The sequence below is a fragment of the Nelumbo lutea genome, chromosome 2 (genome assembly GCF_056320005.1).
Source record: "Nelumbo lutea isolate HS-2025 chromosome 2, American lotus-T2T, whole genome shotgun sequence".
Lineage (NCBI taxonomy): Eukaryota > Viridiplantae > Streptophyta > Magnoliopsida > Proteales > Nelumbonaceae > Nelumbo > Nelumbo lutea.
The window spans coordinates 24,924,148-24,944,963 of NC_142685.1; the positions used below are offsets into that span (position 1 = coordinate 24,924,148).

General features: G+C 33.6%; 1 pseudogene; it reads left to right on the forward strand.

The window, feature by feature from the left end:
- The first annotated feature begins 19,846 nt into the window (after window positions 1-19,846).
- Window positions 19,847-20,605, forward strand: LOC148869281 (OVARIAN TUMOR DOMAIN-containing deubiquitinating enzyme 3 pseudogene; annotated as a pseudogene).
- The last annotated feature ends 211 nt before the right edge of the window (window positions 20,606-20,816 follow it).

A 20,816-nucleotide genomic window follows, 5' to 3' on the forward strand; every position in this document is an offset into this window, starting at 1 on the left:
TGGCCTTTGCCCTACAGTTTTTACAATGTCTTATTACCTTTTCCCGAAAAAAGATTAGTTAGATTTTATTATCCACAACATGCAATAAGAGAGGTGTGGGCTTTAAGGTCCACTTTGAAGGAGTACAAATACAAATATGTAGAGTGCAAAATCATCTGATTTGTATTATTTTATATGTATTTATATTGCACATATTTGAATTGTGTTCCTTCCATATTAAGCCATAGGTTCAGTTTGAAAAAAGTATAAATACAAATACAAATATGTAGAGTGCAAAATCATCTAATTTGTATTATTTTGTATGTATTTATACTGTACATATTTGAATTTGTATTCCTTCCAAATATAAGATTTTGCACCCTACATATCTTTATCTATACTCCTTCCAAACTGAGCCTTAAGGACTCATGATCTTCTAACCTAGCTAGGTGAACACAGTGACTTGGGCCCATGAATATTTTACACTTCTTTGAGCTGAGACTTCATGCCAGTCCATTTCAAACTTTGGCAAAAAGTTGTTTATGGAGAGTTGGAGATAGGTTGTTTTTTTTTTTTTTTTTGAAGATAAACAAAATATATATATTAGATAAGACAAAGATGTGCAAAGTTATCAGCTCTTGGAATCCCATCACGATAGTCATAATATTTAAAAAAAGATAAAGGATGTGTTTTAGCCTATTGGAAGACTTTATGAGCTGGTACATTAAAAGTCCTAATTATAAAATGAAAAGTAATGTTAAGGTTCAAAGAAGAAATTAAGTTTTTGGTTCTCAACAAAAAACAGTGGCAGAACCAAGGAAGAGTAGATATGTTCTATAGAGCTTGGACTATCTGTTTCACATATCAGCATATAACTATTTCTTTTTTATTCCAATGTTGTAATTCCATTATCACCTACATAATGGCATATAGTTCCGCTTGGTCAACAGAAGTAGGATGTGATATTCTTCTTTTAATAGTCAATTTCATTCTTTGAGTTCCAGAGAGGGAGTGATGTAAATTTTCCTATGGTCTTGATTCCATTGATTGTTGGAAGGTTCTATTAGCAATAGAAATAATTTGAAAATGTAGAATTTGTTTTTTCCTGAAATTTTTTTCATTCATGGCATACCATATGTAATAACAAGCAATAGCTAACCAATTCAAACATTGAAGGAGAAGGTGATTGTCACCTAGTTGGTTATAAAGTTCCTTAAGACAGAAAGTCCAAGAGTCCTAAAAAATATTATGCAAGTTGAGATTCTAGGGGTTTCCAAATAACACAGCTTGAGAGAATTGGCAATTAATAAATAAATGAGTAAGTGTTTCTTCTAATTCTTCACACAGAGTACACAACTTGTCTATTGGATCTATAAAAAGAGAAGTTTTAACTGGAATGAAATTGCTAAGAATTCTCCCAAAAAAAAAAGTTGATAACGAGGAGGAGTAGTCAACTTCCAAATCTTGGATAAACAGAATTTGAAATTTTTTGATAGATTTGGAAGAATAGTCCTTTGTTTAATCTTGTATTCCTCCTTAACTGTGCACTTCCCAGAATGATGAGGGGTCCATATCTAATTCATTTCATTATTTGGGGGAAAATAGGGTTTTGTAAAATATCCCTTGCTTCTTCTCTTGGAAAGAGCAGTTGAATTTCACTTGTATGCCAATGCCTCGTAGAAATTAGGGATGAAATATTCAAATTTTGTAGATGAGAGGCAATAGGAAAAGTAATCCAATGGAAATTATGATTTCTCTAGATCCAAGGGAACTGATGAACCAGAAAGTTTGAATTTTCATTCACTAGATAACCTACTTCAGAAGCCAATTATATTAATTTGGGACAAACAGCTTTCCAACATATAGAAGTAGTAGAGGTAGAGGCATAGGGAATTATATTATGATTTTTAAGATATTTAGATTTCTAAACCTGTGTCCATAATTTGTGTTGCTCATTTAAAAATTTCCAAGCTATTTTCTTAAGAAGATCATGGTTTACCAAAGTAAGATTCTTAAAACCTAAACCACCAAAAGCTTTAGGTAACAAGAGAACATTACAAGGACACCAACGATGAGGATGTTTTCGAGTAGCAAACACACCCCACTATAAATTTTTAATTATTTTATTCATTTGGTCTATCGTTTTCTAGGGAAATTGAATAAGACGCATAGTATAAATAGGTAAAGCTTGAAGAACTTATTGAATAAGAATTTTCTTTCCAGCTTGACTAATTGCAGAGGCTCTCCAATTGTTTAATTTGGATTTCATATTTCCCAAAATAAAGTTAAGTTGAAAATGTCTATTACGGGACCAAAGAAGAGGAAGGCCTAAATATTTTGAATTTTTGTTAAGAGAGCTTATATGCAGTTGTGTTTTAATCATACGTTGATGTCGAGGGTGAATATTCTTATTGCAAAAAACTCCATATTTTTCTAAATTAATCATTTTCCTAGAAGCTTATTGAAATTTAGTAAGAATTTGGAGTAAATTGTCTAAATCTTCCCTATGAGCTTTCAAAAAAAGCATGACATCATCCACAAAGAAAATATGAGAAATTTTAGGGGAGTTAGAAGTTAAGGATATGACTTGTATTTTGCCTTCAGTTTCAGCCTGGAAAAGAAGACGACTTAACCTTTCCATTGCAACGATAAATAAATCAGGAGATAAAGGATCTCCTTGTCTTAAGCCTCTAGAGGGGCAAAAATGTCCATCAGAAGTACCATTTATTAAAATTGAATAGAATACCGAGGAAATACATTCTTTAATGATTTGACAAAAGTCCTCAAATAAACCTGAGAGAAAGGATATTTAAAAGAAAGTTCCATTCAAGGCGGTAATAGGCTTTTGACGTGTCTAACTTTAGAGCAAGATAGCCTATACCGCATCTCTTATGTTTTAAATAATGGAAAACCTCAAGAGTCAGGATAGTATTGTCAGTCATCTGACAATCTGAAACAAAAGCTACTTGATTTGGAGCTATACACTTATACAAGAAGGTACGAAGTCTAGAAGCTATCAGTTTAGCTATCACTTTATAAATTACATTGCATAAACTGATAGGCTTGTAGTCTTGGACTTTTGTGCAATCAGTCCTTTTAAGAATAAGAAATATGAAAGTATGGTTCGGACTTCTGAGCATTTTCTTATTCCTAAACCACTTGTACAATTTCTGACCCCATCAAATCCCAGCATTCCTTAAAAACCAAGGCTGGCATTCCATCTGGACCAAGAGATTTCAGACTGCCAATATTGAAAATAATAGATTTAACTTCTTCATATGGAACATTCAAAAGCCTAGTATTATCCTCTTCAGTAATAATTGAAGGAAATAAAATTGGTAAGTCTTCAATTTCCTGAGTATCTTGAGAAGAGAAAAGCTCTGAGAAATAATCCGCAAAAATTTTTGCAATATCTTCATGCGAGGATTTCCACTGATTATTGTCATCCATTATTCCTTCAATATAATTTATTTTCCTTCTAAAAGGAGTACTTTCATGGAAAAAAAAAAGTAGTATTTCAATCACCTAAATGTAGCCAAGTGTAGCAACATTTCTGTCTCCAAAAGCTTTCCAATTACCACATAGTTTCTTCCAATTCTTTATAAAGGCTATGAAGCTTTGAGTAATCTTCCAATTGTTCAACCTGAATGATTTTGGCATCCAAATTGTTTATTTTTACTTTGGGATCAATAAAAGATTGTTTCCTCCAATGGATTAGATTTTTCTTTACCATATCCAACTTTTGAGTTATTCGAAACGCTACATGAGCATTGATTTGACAAGTCCAACCTTCCTCCATAACTTGTTTACAAGAGGACTCCACTAACCACATCTCAAAAGAACCTAAAAGGTTTAGGTAGATTTAGAAACAAAGGGTGATGGTCAGAACCCCATTTTGAACTAAGAGATAAAGAAGCATTTGGAAATAACTGTAACTAGTCTGGGACAAAATTGATCTATCTAAAGTCCTATGAATATGACCCATTGTTCTTTTGTTTGACCAAGAAATTCCACCTCCTTGAAGATTTAATTCTAGAAGATTATGGTTTAAAATTAAATTTCTGTATTGAGTTGAGGTTAAATGAGTTATGATAGAAGATGAAGAGGAAGGATCTAGGGAGTCTAGAGAAACAGCTTCATTAAAATTGCTTATTAAAACAAAAGGGAGATCAGTTGTATGTCAGGAAGCATTTAAATTTGCCAAAAAGGTATTCCTATGGTGCTTAATTGATGGGCCATAAATAAAACCAAAAAGCCAATCATTAAAATTTGATTACATTTTCAAAAAACATACCTGGATTGCGACAAAAAAATAGAAGCTCCTAAACCCACTTTCCATAATACTGCTAATCTCCCTGCTTGGCCTTCAGGATTGATTATGAAAGAGTTAGGGTACCTAAGAGTATTTATTTAAATGTCTAATTTAACTTCAGGGATTTTTGTTTCACAAAGAAAAATAACACCAGGGTTAAAACGAGAGACAAAATCCCTCAAACCTTGAACTGTCTTGGGGCACGAAGCCCCTCGGTAGTTCCAACTCATTATTAGCATGGATATGGGTGGGGCTGATTAGGGCCAGCCACCTCCGTCCATAGAGAAACAAAACAAAGGAACAAGAAAAAGGATACCCTTACCGAGAGTTGATGATCAGGATCAGAGTCCAAGTCATAATACGTCGCATTATCCACTATAATATGACGTTCAGCTAAGGATGATGGCTCTAACACCTTGGGTCGATCATAAACAGGGATAAGATTGGAATCAGGCTCGATTTTAAGACTTGACAAAAGGTCTACACGAGGTCTTTTCCCTTTGGACCCAGAAGATGGGCTTGTCTGGTTATCTAAAAGGCAATTTAGTAAAGACTGTGTATTTTTTGCCAGGTGAAATGTTTCAACAGAGATTCAGACATAAGGGGGATTTGACGAAGACGCCATAGCTAAAGGATTTGGAGGTTGATTATCTGATGAAACATGATGAGGTATGAAAGACACGAAATCAAAAGGTTGCTCAGGAGTTGCTTCACCATTAAGATTAGTGGGAGGGGAAGGCGAAGTAGGTGAAAGATTAACAAAGTCACTGAACTGAGGTATTTTCCAAGTACATCGGAGAGTTTGTTCAGCTCTCAACCATGGTCCTGGATGATTCATAGTTTGTCAATTAAAGAACCGATCATAAGAGAGATCAGGGATATGGGGCATTGGCTGAGAGCATCAACGAAAAAGATGACCTACTTTCCCACAAAGATAACATACCCAAGGTAGATCTTCATATTGATAAGTAACCCATTGGTAAGTACTAACAAAACAACCAGTTTTTATAGGTCTATCAACTGAAATGGTCACTTTAGCTCGGATATAATTTTGAACTATAGAAATGAACCTAGTAGGGCCTAGACATTTGAACAAAGGTCTTCCAACATCAATAGACAGAGTTTCAAAAAGCAGATCATGAAGTTGAACCCATAATTCAATTTGTTGAAGATTCCAAGAATACTGGGATCTGCCTGGGGCCCAAGGCTGCATGAGAATCTATTAACCATTTAAAGTCCAAGGACCATTGTTCCGTATTCTAGTATAATCTTCTTCATAATGGAACTTTAAACAAAAATAACCTTGATAGAAAGGAGCTAAAAGTAATTGATCCAGACTGAGATTCCAAAGATCATAGAGCCCTTGAACCACTTCATCAAATTGGTTAGTAAGAGAAGGAAATAGATGGCAGATTAAAGAAAGATTCCAGGAATCATTAGCATTAGGCGGGAGTAAAGGTTGGATGTTAACTACTTCTATGTTACCAGGTCCTTGCCCTTGCAACATATTTTGAAAGGCTGCATTAAGAGCTTCAATATTGTCCATGAAGACAAGGAGAAAGCACAACAAAAGAAAAACTAGCAAGGGAACAAAAAAGGAAAGAACAGAGAAAAATGAAGTAGAAAAGGAAGGGGAACAAAACAACAAAGGGAAACAAGCGAAGAAAAGAGACTGCTAACTTATAAACTGAGACAATAAAAGCCGAAATGACCATAACTTACACTATAAAGAGGAGACCAACCATTCAAGATACTTAAATTTAACAATAACCAAACTAAAACATCCAGACAAACTAGTAAAACAAGTAGTCAGATAGTAACTAAATGCAACCAAGTTATGAGACTTTAAATGGGTCAAAGGATACTACTTGAGCAATAATCTGCATCTGGTTCCTACATGGGAAGATTTTGCAACGTGTTCAACACGATCCACTAAAACCAAACTATAACTCTACTTTGAGAGAAAGAAAACTTCTACGTCAAATCATTGATTTCGTAAATGCTTTGTCAGTAGCCACCTGAATTTGATATTCATTACTAAGTTGTGAAGATTTTGTTGTTGTCATAACTACAAGTAATTAACATCTGTTTACTCTGATTACCAATTGTCTTCTCCGGATAACATCTATAGACTGTAGTCGTTTCTCATGTTTCCAACGGTGAACGAACCATTCTTTGGTTCAACTTTCTTTTATATAACATGAATACTTTCACGACTTCAGTTTATGGAGAGTTGGAGATAGTGACTATCTAAATATATGTAGGCCCTGAAATTATCTAGGGAAAATGATGGTTCAGCCTAGGGTCAGAATTTTTAGGCCCAAAGTAAAGTTGGGGTAGGTGCCAACTCGAAATTGATGCCAATTCATGGGCGGGCATTGGTGCATAGAGTGGGGGTATTTGACATTTTGAATGTTTATAGATCTGTAGTGGAATTCAGAAATCTGCATTGGGCTTGTCCGTACTTTTCTGAATTATCTAGCCATATAATCCATAACGAAAGCCACAATCTTGAAGTCTTGAGAAGGTAAGTTGACTTGATTGATACGATAGGGATGCCTAGAATCTTGCATCTAATCTAAAGTAGTAATATGGGTCATTTACTAGAACACCCCTATAGTTTCATAGATTTTCTTAAACCTATCCTATAGTTTGTATTTTACTAAAACACTCCTTATAGTTTGTAACCTATTTACTTAATCAATCTTTCATTGTGAACCATTTGTTTTGGAATCTTAAAATAGTAACATGATCACCTAAACTAAGTGGAAAACGTTCAAAGGCATGGACCCATGGTTGTTTACTTCAAAAGTCCATGGTTGTTTATTCCAAAAGTACCCCTAACATTTTTTTATGTAGAAAACAAAATTGACCAAATAGAGAAAATAGAGTGGTTGCCTATGTTTTACTAGGGGAAAAATGGCAATTTTTTTGTTTTAGTTTATTTTGATTAAATTTATTTGAATGGATGTTATGATTAGAACTGTCATTTTCCTTTTTCATCTAATGGAAGGCCAATTAAGCAAATTGATTTTAAACTATAGGGGATGTTTTAGTAAAACACAAATTATAGGGTAAATTTTAATAAATTCATGGAACAATAGGGGTGTTTTAGTAAATGACACTAATAATATTGATAGTAATATGAACAATGCCAGGAATGCAATTGACAGTTTGGCATGCCATTTGGCATGAATGGAAAGTGTGTCATAACCAAAGATTAAACTATTGATATGCTTGATGTGCACATATCAATATGGTTAATGTCCTTTGTTTTTCTTTTTTTTTTCTTTTACTTTTTTATTTTATATCTATTAGAGGATCCAATAGATTACTTTAGGCTGAGTTTGGAAACTGTACAAATGCAAATATGTACAACGTAAATACATACAAAATAATACAAAATATAAGGTCTTGCACTCTACATATTTGTATTCGTGCTCCTTCTAAACTCAGCCTTAAAAGTTTGACATTCCTAAAAAGCTTTTGTATTAGTGTATACAAGCATATTTGGATGCACGGATATGGTTACAATGCACCCAATATGATATGAGGTGTATTGTATCAATGTTTTAATTCTTTGTCATAATTGCATTTTAGTTTGAAAAAGTTGTAATTTAGGGCAAGGGTGATTATGAGTCGGGCCAGACTGGGCTTTGCACTTATGATAAAGGCTATAGCTTAAGCCCGGGCCTGGGCCCCGGCCAATGTCACTCATAAATAAAACAATACATATCTATATATTAAATGACATAACATGCATATAAACTTATTTTATACATTATAAATATAAGATATTACATATAATATAAATTATACATGTCATGTTATAATATTTATATATAAAATATATAATATAATGTAAAATAACATGTATACATATGTATACATTATACACAAAATGTGTAAGTTTAAATATATGCGGTCTGGTCTGAGCTTGAAGTATTAAGCCCAAGCCCAACCCTAAAATTTATGGGCCTAATGTGGGCCCAAGCCTGAGCTGGGCTTGAATACAAAACCCAGGCCCAAGCCTGGAATTTTCGGGCCAGGCCGGGCTGAAATGATCACCCCTACTTTACAGGTTGGTTCATTGGGTGGAATCGAAATCCCATTCCAACTAATTCCTATTTCCATTTTGATTTCTGTTTGGACCAAACATATTATGGGAATAAATTATTCTGATTCTGATTGTGAACCAGATCCTCTGACCTCTAATCCGTTGTACTATATATGTAGACAAGAAGAAGAAACCTTAGAGCATGTTTTGTTTGACTACAAGTATGTAAATCCTATGTGATTTGGCTCTCACCTTGGAGAATGAATGCAGTGAACCCGTAGGTTCATGGTGAACATGTACCGTCCAATAGGAGGTGTAACGTCACCTATTTGAATGAGGCCACTCTGTTATTGCTGTCTTCCGTTAAATAGGTGAATACTGTTCACGTGGTTAAAAAAAGACAATAAATAAATCAATAATTCAGAACTCTCATTTTGAATCATTCAAACACTCCCCTTCTCCCTTATTTTTTCAACCGAACCCTAACAGAGGCCATCAGCGATTTCTGAGCACAACCGAACTCCGACGGTAGAAAGAAATACAGTAGTAAGCATCTATTTGAATCTTTAGATTGCAAAGATTCTACTTGCAATTGTCTTTCTATGCATGGGAAATTAACAAACTGACAATCCATCCTTTCAACAAGAAAATGATCTATCTGATTCCATTAAAAAGAAATAAAGAATGTTCTTTCTTCATCAAATTCATGAAAACTATGCATAGAGAGGGATTAATTTTATTCTACTGAAATTGAATTTACATCATCAAATTAATGGTGATCCCATCATACACAAATTGATACGTAGAACATCGGTGGTTTCAATTAATTAATTTCTAACTCAAAGCACCATGAAAAGTCAAAATAATAAGAAAACCAATACATTGGGCAGATGGTTAATCCATTCTCATTGCATTATGGGCGACGGCTAGGCCATCCATCATCAGTTCCTTCATCACAACTGACTTTGCAATTGCCATTGCAGTTGAAGCACATCACAAAGCGTATCTTTGTGTAGTCGTCAAATGGGCCACTAGAGTGATCGACTGGGACTCCTTGCAAGAGTGGTCGGAGCTTCCCTTGCTCATGCAAGCTCACTACCTCGTCAACTCCTCCTATGTATCTCCCCCTTGCAAGAGCGGTAAGCAACGGATAGATACTTATTGCTAGGTATTTTTTACTGCCATCGGAGTTCAATTGTGCTAAAAAATCGCCGATGGTCTCTTACTCTAGGGCTAGGGCTCTATTGAAAAAACTGGAAGGAAGGGGATTTCGAATGATTCAGAATGAGTGCTTTGGATTATTTGTCTTTTTTTTTTATTAGTGATCGGGTGTATCGTATACACCCACTATTGGGAAATGGGGTCATTAAGACTTGGAGGAGAAGCTTTGAGGTGCGTCTGAAGACAATCTCTACAACCAACAAAGTTGAAGAGTCTCCGTTAACTTTGAATTGTGCCTCTGGATCACACCCGATTGAATCGTGGTCGTTGATCACATCAACGGTCAGCATCGCACCAACAACCAAAGCCCCTTCGCGAGCCACACGGGTGCAAACAAAGTGTGCCTCATTGCGCCGCACACATGTGCGCACGCACATTGCATGGTAGCATTCCTCCATACTCTCCTCTTTTATATCTAAGGAGTGTAAATCAACTCCTATTAAAAAACCCAAAACAATTATTGTAATTTTCCAATGTGGGACAAGTTAAAACTGGTTTTAATAAGAAAAAAACTATTTTTCAAAACATGTGTGCATGTGTATTTTGTCATGTAATTGACCAATCAAACCCCATTGGATTTAATCTCTAATGAGATTAAAATCCAACACCCACTTAACGGAAAGACAATGTTAATGGAAATGGCTTGATTTGAATAAATAACGTACACACCTCCTATTGGACGTGAACCTATGGGTTCACTGGATTCATTCTCCTCACCTCGTGAGATAGTGTCACCTGACTAGGGGTGACCATGGGTTAGGCCAGGCTTAACAACTATGATAAGGTTACAATATATACATATAAAATATAAAATATAATATATGTATTGTATGTACATGTTATTATATATCAATTTAATTTTAAAAGGATACAATTATCTTGTCTAGAAAAAATTTTGTCTTTAAACATAAGATTATTGGCATTTTGTATGTAGGCAATACATAGGTCCAATATATATATATATATATATATATATTTCTTACACTATATAATATTTATACATACAAACATGAAACTAAGTTAACTTCATACTTTTTAACCTTAACCTCAACCTTACTTCTTAGGGTTGGGTTTCAGCTAATTTGCAGCACTAGTTATAGATAGGGAGACAGACTGATATGTTAGTGGGACTAGTAAATCCATTTTTTGATTTCTTCGAAGTCCAAACCTATGATGCCTTAAAAAGTATGATGCATATTGATAACCAACCAACTACTTATCCTTCAAATTCACGTGGTTTTCTGATTCATTAAAGTATTTCAGATATGATGTGAAAACTTTGACTGACCGGAAAAAGAGCCAAAACTCTTATAGTATCATAAAAATGATAACGATGATCAATTAGGTGGGGTCTATCAAAATTCACCGGGGGGGGGGGGGGGTGTTGATTGGTCAAAACCATTTCCAGGTCCTCCTTTGTATCGTAAATACTCATTACCCACACTCATAATAACGAGTCATTGTACGACCTGTTTTTCAAAACAGCCAAACTTTCCCCGGAAGGCCGGATTTGGCAGTTTGCTTAAAGAGATCACAAATAAATAATCTTGGCGGGAATCTCATCATATTTTATAGTTTGGGATTGTGTTTTTTCTGAGCCCACTTAAGTAAGGATAATTAATACTATTTGCTTTCATAAAAAATAAGAGAGAAACAGAAAAATGAGGGAAAAACATTCAGTTCCATCCCACTAAAGGCTGGCATGGTTGCACTGAATGATTTGTTGTTTTATCTCTCTGTGAATAATATTTAAAAAATCATTAAAATATTAATTAAATAAACCCAATTCATTAAAAAATACCCAAAATTTTGAATTCTTCAAGATGAACCCAGATTTCGAAATGGTTGAAATTAGAACCCCCTGACCTGAACTCACAGAACTGAGTTCAAGGTAAAACAGGAATTTTCTGTTGGCACCGGAGATCCTGGTTGCCACTTGGTTGTCAAAACACAACTGTAGACTGTAGTCTGTAGCTGGAAGGAGAAATGCAAAAACCACTCAATTAGAGTTCTTCCATCGTACCGTATGGGCTGAAGTCAGAGCTGGGCAGGTCACTCGACTGTGGTCTGTGGCTACATTTTTTGGTTCACAAAACCAGTGCTGAACTGCAACTCACATGCAGCAGGCAACCACCAGCCACCCTGATTTGGCTCATTGTGAGGTTTCCTATGTGGGGCTTCAGCATTTTTTCTGTTCAGTGAGATTCAGAGAATAAACCAAAACAAAAAGCAGAGTTTTGATAGATGGGATGGGAATGAGAACGACAAGACAGGATGAGTTTCACACCGTTCTGCCTCAGCTCCAATAAGAAACATGGTCAAACCCACTTAGCTTTGCTCAGAGGGATCAAGGGCACGCCCGCCTTAGTCCTTACACCAATCAGCCAGCCTTTTTGGTACACAAGGAATGTCAAGGCTCAAATGAGTGGTTTGGATTGATGGTCTTTCTTCCACTTTTAAATCTCTTTCGCTTGAGTTGAGGCCCACATTATAAATTATTTGTGCTTTATAAAGCCCCGAGCCTCAAGTGGGGGTACGGCCCAGTAGGACCGCAGCAGCTCACATAGTACAAGCACTAAGAAGAAAGAATATGCCCTTTAGCTTTGTTTTTGGCATTAATCTATTGTGTTTTGTACTTCCAAGATTATCAATTAAATTCATGGGATTTTGTTAATAATAAAGAAGAGCCACAGACTTCAAAAGTTGGGAGAGTGGTGGATTGTAAAGAGCTGCAAACGTCTCTCTCGTGGTCTGATAATTAGGTCCCAGTGGCCCACTAAGGATATGCTTGCTTGAGGGTTGGAGACACCTTTCATGGTAGGGACATGATGTTCAAGACTTTGCTTACCTTGAATTCTGAGGCATGTTTTAGGTCTTTTTCTTTCATCTCTTCTTCTTCTTTATCATGAGAAACTAATAGATTAATGCCATTATTCGCTGTTGGTCTCAGCTGGGGGTATTGATAGGGATAAACTCTATATAAGCATAACCTTTGACTTTTTTTTTTTTTGCATAAAGTAAATTGTTTCAAAGCTTAAACATGTGGTTTCATGCTTATAAGCCTGAGGTTTTGCTTGATGGATTTTTCAACTTTGAAGGTTTTTTCATCAAATTGATTTTCTTTTTGACATAAGAAATTTATTAACAGTGTCATAAATTGAAGGAATTAGAAGAGCCGGGGACAGATCGAAAAGGATTTGGATGGAATGATTTAGGGGGTGTTTGTTATTATGGTAAAAAACTAAAATTTCATTCTGCTTGGTTCCAAAATGCGCCACTGAGAAAATACTCTTAAGCCATGATGTGTGTTTGAGATGAGTTTCAGAACACATCAATTAAACCTTGAAACATATTGGTTCAATATATTAATGAAAAATATTTATATTTCAACTTTCAATGTTTTAGAACACATTACGCAAACAATACTTAACATGTGGTGACCTCCAAAACCTGGGTCTAATGACTTAGAACACACCATGCTTTTTGTGGCCACAGTACAAAATATGCCTTTAAGCATATACGTAATTTAATAAAAGATATGGAATGGTGGAAATTAAGGGGTTTCATTGATGCGACTGTTTGGTTTCATCATTTATTTGTTTATCAAATAAAGGTTTAAAGCAATAAATAACTTCTATATAAATTTAAACGGAATCAAATAAGGGTTCGATGATGATGAAATTGAAACTTATTAACATTGTCAAGTGTGATCATTTATCAATCTTGTTTTGGCATTTCTCTGTACGTAGGACAAACGTCAGTTGGAATAAGGGCACCTAAAATAGCTCTTTATATCTGACGCCCATGTAACTTGCTCTTTTCACAGTGGCCCAATTCGAAGGTCACAATCATTGACCCGACCCTGGTAGTGACCTGCTTGCACGCCCATTCCTTTTTATGAGATGGGAGGTGGTGATGCAAATTGACCCATGACCCGCCCTTCCATCCGGTCTCAATAACCAAAAAGCCTGACCACTGTGGTCTCTTACTGAGTTTCACAAGTAATTGGAGCATCGGTCAGCTCTCTTTACAAGCTGGCATGTTTACAAGGAGCTCTGATTTCGTCCTCAAACATTCTATCTTTACACCGTCCTCCTCATATCCATTACAGCCGTGTATTAAGAATATCTTCCCATCATCTTATGAATAGCAACATGAAGTGGCTCCGAGGATCGTGTCCTCACAAAAGCCGAATCCTTCCCCTAAATCAAATTTTGGATTCGGTTCTTGTTTTTTTTTTTTTTTTTTTTTTTAAGACAAAATACGGTTGAGAGTGAGTTTTAGCCATATGGGATACCTTATGGGCAGGACAGTTAAAGTTGGGATTTACATAACAAAATATAACATTAACACAGTTCAAAATTAAATTCCTGGTTCTACACAAAAGCCATTGACAAGACCAGGGGAGATCAGCGCTTTTCTTTAAGGTTTTCACTATTTTTTGAGCATCCGAATAAATACATATTTCTTCTTGATTCCAATTTTAAAACTCCATTAAAGCCCTGTATAATCACAAATAGTTCAACTTGATCAACAGAAATAGTTTGAATAATCAACCTCCAATAATCTTTAGACATGATAAATAAAGTGTCAACAATTTTCCACGTACAGGTACTGTGGTGATTTGAATATGATTGATTTATAGATCAATCACAAAATTTACCCGCCCATATATCTTCCATCGAATGCGGATTTACTGAATGCTTTAGCTGTATAGCCAATGATAATGCCCCATGCCAGTGAAAAACACATGGAAACCATACTCTGAGGTTGAATAATTGTGGGTTTCATACATTTTATACATTTTGCACTCGGTTAATCGTATGTCTGTTTCACGAGTCTGTTATGTTTACTTGGGGGATATTCCCAATGCACAAGCTGCAAACTTGCAAATACATGAGGTTTCTGTGAGGTATGCTTTCCATCTCCATGTGACACACATTCGCTAGCACAACGGTGCCTCCAACACTGTTACCATTACAAGAAGTTAACGACTAACGTGTCATGCTGTCATGCAGGGAGAGAATTCATATTTGCTGTGACCATAGCACTTGTGTCCCCAACCCCAACATGAACACGCTAGTGAAGGAAGTTAGCGCTGCGACCATGGTTGCAGCAAATTTACTTTTGCAGGGAGAACCCTGTGAAAAGCGCAGGCTCTCAATATAGACAGGCATTATTTTTCAAGAAAGCAATTATTGACTGTGCCAGTTCCACTGAGATTTTTTGTTGTATTTTGTTAATAAGCACTGGACAAGTAGAACTTAAATTTAACATCTTGCCAATTACCCAATAGTTGAGAGAAAAGATTAGCTGAGCTTAAATGGCTGCATTGTGGGCTGTGTGTTTTCAACCATAACTGCAAGCGAGAGATTAATGATGATGACCCATAAGAACAAAAATATTGGTCTTACAGTCTATAAAACAGTTATCAAGATCAATTAGTTTGCTTTTAATAGTTGAATTTGTCGGTTGGCAGCTCTTCATAATAACAAGTGTTGGATTAAACCAATGAAACTGCAGTCACCCTACCCTGATTCCCTCATTATGTTATCTATGTGATAATAACAAAGGAAAAAAAAAGGACATATCTGTCCATAATTGTAAGGTTTAAAATATTGATTGTTTGATACATCCTCATAGATCGGAAGGGATTTATCAATACTTTGAACTTTGTATATTTTATTTTTTATTTTTTAGTTGTTTTTCAAATTTTCAACTTACACCTATTTTATGCAGTTTAATTATTAAAAAAGTTTCTTAAAGACAAATTTAAATATACATATGCATTGAAACCTAAAAGATACAATATGATAAGCTCGATACACCCTTAAATAGGTATATTAGAACCTAAAACACCCTTTAAGCCTCGGGTGTGCGGTAAAAGAATATTACCCTACTATTAAAAGAAACGATATGATACACTCAATACACCTTTAAATTTAAACTAGTGGGGACCTATGTGATGCACAGGCTTGAGACAAATGGAGTTAAGGTGCAGATTGAGTAGGCCTAACCCGATCCCGACCCAACTCAATCAAAGATCTTTTGCATAGGTTAGGCTCGGGTTTTCAAACTTCAAGCTGGACTTAGGCCAACAAATTGAAGTCTAACCTAAATTCAGGTTTAGCTTGGGTTGAGGGCACGTGTAACTTGAGCCCAATTCAATCAACTTGAGCCCGTCCAATATTTTATATATATATATATATCTACATATTATCAATATATTATATCTAAAAATTGAGCCACAAAGTTCAGCACATCCAATCCTAAGCCCAGCCTAAGTTTACTGATAATTTTCAATAATTATTGGTAATTTACTAATATATAATAAAAATAATTATTGGTAATTTGCTAACCCAAGCCCAAGCTTAACAACCTAATGTCAAGCCTGTGTTTACCAACTTAAGCCCAACCAACTTTAACCTAACATCTTGAGTTAGACTTGAACTTGGGCGTATTAAGCTATATAGCCTAGTCTATCATAAAATGTTGGCATGAGCTCAAGTGGGTTGGATTGAGCTCGAACTACCCGAGTTCTCAACCCAAGCCCAACTTGAGCTTAGGTTAACCTTGAGTTTTTTTGGTCTAAACCTAATTTAAAGTTTGAAAACTCAAGCCCAACTTGTGCAAAAGCTTTAAGCTAGGTTGAGCTCGGGTTAGGACCAACCAACTCAAGCTACAACCCTAGCTCTTTTGCATCAATTTTTTTTAACAAAACCCATGCATCTCATAGGTCCCCGCTAGTAATTAATAGCACTAATTTTAATTTATAGTTATTAACAATAATATTAATTACTAAAAGCAATAATATTTTAAGATATTTTTAATTATTCACAAAAATAGTTAATAATGATTTTTAAATTTTATAATTAATATTAAAAAAATATGAATAAATTTATAATTATCGTTAATAAATCTTAATTATGAATTAATAAATCTTATAATTCTTATTTTGTAAAAAACATTATTGTTGTTAATAGTAATATTTGGTATATTATTAATTAATAAAACTAATATTAATAAAATAATTAATTTAATTATTCATGTAAATAATTTTTAAAATTTAATTTTTAGTCTTAATAAATAATTAATTATTATCGGTAATTAATTAATTTGTTGGTAATATGTCACTAACACTAATTATTAAAAACAGTAATATATTTTGGTATTAAACTTTGGTAATTCTGAATTAATGATGAATATATAAGTAATAGATTTTTAATTGAATATTTGGAGTTTTAAATTAATACCAATATTAAAATAGTAATAATAATAATTAATTTAATTATTCATAAAAAGTGAAAACAATTATTAATTTTTTAAATTTAATATTAATAAATTATTTTTGGTAATATATCACTAATATTAATTACTAAAAAAATAATATATTTTGGTAATTCTTAATAAATCATGTATATAAATAATATATTTTAAGTGAATTTTGGTATTTTGTAATTTATCTTGAAAATAATTAATTAATGTTGGAAAAATATTAGTAAATTGTCAAAAATATTAGTAACTAATACTAAAAATATTAATAAAATAAAATAAAAAATATTAATTATTAGAAATAGTAATATTGTGGGAATTTGTAACTAACCACAAAAATAATTAATTAATTTTGGTATGAATTATAATAAAATAAAATGAAACTATTAATTATAAACAATCTTTAGTATACCATTTAAAGTAAATGGATTGTAACTGTGTTGGATTAATGAAAATCGAAGAGAGAGAGAGAGAGAGTCGTGTCTTAGAAGTGGGGATTAAATAGGAGTATAAAAAAAGTTAGTTATGAGCAATATTTAAAGAATGAGGGGAGGTTTTAGGAATTAACTAGGAGATGATGTTTGTTAAATAATTGAAAAGTTGGGTTAGAACTTAGAAAGGGAGAGAGAATAAGAGTGGGGAAATGAGAGTTTTAAGGACAATAAATTAGGACTTTAGAGATATTTTAGGAGATAGGGGATAAAGAGTTAGAGACATAGATTTTAGGAATGTTTCTAGTAAGGAAATTTTAAAGATTGATGACTTGTTAGTTTGGGAGTGATAGGAAGGGCCAAAGGGGAAGGAAGAGAGAATTAAGGAGAGAGCAGCATGTGGGGTTTGGAGTAAGGAGATGCATGGTGACGTGGACCACCTTGCTTTATATATATATCCCATACTTAAGACACTCTACCCCATCCCCGCCCCGTCCTCGGTGGTGAGGTGGGTTTGAGGCGAGGCACCCACCCCCTATTGGGGATGGAGAATTCTCAAATTTTCCCCACCCCAAAGCAACCACCTAAAAATAATCTAATTTGTGGATATTTTACAAATTGGATTATGAGAATTTGGGGGTATTTTATAAATAGAATTGTGAGATCCTATAATTATAAGAATATGAGGAAAACTTAGAGATATTTTAAAAATCAATATTAAATCTCCTGATATTTTACTAATTTATCATTGGGGTTGGGGAATTATATGCAAACCCCATCCCTCCCATGTCCCTGATTTGAAGCAAAAGTATTTTCCCCATCCCCACCTTGTCTCTTTCCCATCCCAATTTAAAATTTGAGAAAACTTGCCCCATTTGGGGTGGGTTTGGGTAGGGCCCTAGTTTTATAGGGAAAATTGATATCCCTACAATTCTAATATTTTTTTTGTAACTAATTAACTAACAGTAAATTAAATAACAATAAATTACAATATTTTATGATAATTACCAAAATTTATTGAAATTGTTGTTGATTAGAAAAAATGTATAGTAAATTAGTTATGTACAATAATAATAAATTAATGTGAATTAATGTAAATTATTTATTTTTTAAGCCTAAATTATTTACTATCAATCAAAGTGATGTAATTATGGTAAATTATAATAATTTTAATTAAAAATAAATCATTTGTAATTAATTAATGTAAAACCAAGTATGGTTGAAGTCAAACAAGTGGTCTAGACCGTTGTGGATAGATTTAATAATTTTCCTAAATAATTTCATAATTATTTATTAAAATAATGATAATGGTTTGTTATTTAAATAAATATGAAACAATCTTTGATATACTAATTTCCTATTTTAATTTTCCTATTTTTTTAATAATTATTTAGTTGAATAATAATAACAATGGACTATTATTTAAATAGTTTTAAGAATATACTTTTCATAGATTAATTTCCTAATTTTTTAATTATTATTAATTTAAAAATTTATGGATTATTAGTTAAAGAGTTTCCTTGAATTATTTGATAATTGTTAACTATAATTATTGATTTTATAGAAATTAGTAATATCTTTTGTGAATAAATAATTGTTGTAAAAATTTAATGAAAATTTATTAAATTACAATGATTAATGTAAATTACACTAAACATTAAAAATTTGAACATTTATTAATTAACCATTGGTTAGTTTTCGCTAATGGTTGGTCAATTTCGAGTGACCAACTCCCTAATCCGAATTGATCAATTTGGCTAGCCAAACGATTTCCAATCGAATTGAATTGCATAGTGAACACTCCTAATTTCGACTAATTGATAGTCTAATCTCCAACAAATAACAATAGTTTAATCTCCAATAATTATTGAAAATTTATAGTAAAAATATATAATTACTAAAAATATATTTATAACAAAAATACAATAAATAACTAGCAAAATGCTTTAATACCTCTAAGTTATTTAATATACTTCCACTATTTCAATAATGTTTATTTTTTCAATTATTTATATTTTATATTCTTACTAAAGTTACTATATAATTTTGTCACTTAATCTATTTTTTGTTTTTTAAATAATGTTTAAAATATGATTTAGTATTCAATTTTTTATATTGAAAACATTTAAAATTTATTAAAAAATAATATATAAAACATAAATAATTATTAAAAAATAGTATATAAGACATAAATAATACCTTGCCCTACATCAAATAGGGCAAGTTTTCTTGAATCTTAAATAGGGAGGGGGAAGAGACAGGGTGGGGATGGGGAAAATATTTTTGTTCCAAATCAGGGATAGGGAAGGGACGGAGTTTGCATATAATTCCCAAAACACGATGGTAAATTAGTAAAATATCAGTAGATTTAATATTGACTTTTAAAATATCTCTAATTTTTACCTCATATTTTTATAATCATAGGATCCCACAATTCTATTTATAAAATACCCCCAAATTGTCATAAACCAATTCCTAAAATACCTAAAATTCCCATAATCCTATTTGTAAAATATCCACAAATTAGATTATTTTTAGGTGGTTGCCTTGGAGATTCTCCATCTCTGACGGGGAATGAGTGCCTTGCCTCCAACCCGTCCTGCCATCGGGGACAGAGCAGGGGATGGGGTAAAGAATCATTAGATACAGGGTATGCCAATATGCAAATTATTTCAGGGGTTATGATTTATGAATGATCCAAGAAGAATAAAATCCAATGGTTAAGAATATTCGTCGCCGTTTCTCGGTGGTGGTGTGATCAGTTCTTTGCTAGAATAGGATCGTCTCTGGGTGGAATTTCACCATAATTGAAGAAGTTGGAACATTTCTCTATTTAGAAAGTTACTGGGGATGACTATTGTTTGTTTTGACCATTGGTGAAAGGAACCGCTATCCACGCATCACTCTTCGGGAAAAGATGAATTTGGGATGACTGTGAAAGAGGTCATATGTTATGGTGATAAAGAACGGAGTCATTATAAAGTGGCAATGGTTGCAATTACTGTGGATGAATCTTTGAAACGATACTGCCAACGCATTGAAAAATCTGATTTCTGGGGAGGAGAGTTTGAATTATTGGTGTTATCGAAGTTACCAAAGCATGAGCACAGGGTGGGAGGATGGGGCACTGGTTTTATTCCTATCGCAAAGTATGGAGCTGAGTTCAAGAAGACATCAAAGGGAAAACAAAGGAAGGCAGTAAGGCTTTTGTACACTGGTTGGAACCATTATGATCTTCTCTCTCTTGTCGTGTCAACTTCATCTTCACAGCTTCTCTCCCTCTCTCCTCATATCTGACATTCTCTTCCATCTTAGCCTTGAGGGCAGCACCCTCGGGTAATCCGTTCTTCACTACTAGTTATTTCAGTACCCATTTTACAAAAAGGGTAAAACGGGTATTTGGAAAAATTTTGCATAAATTAAACGTTTTCCGTTGAGTTAATGACGGAAGGGAGGTTTTGGTCAATTTTTTAAAAGTTTAAAGAGGTTTTTATTAGAGTAAAATTATAAAAGAGATTTTATGATTGTCGGAAAATTAGGGAGG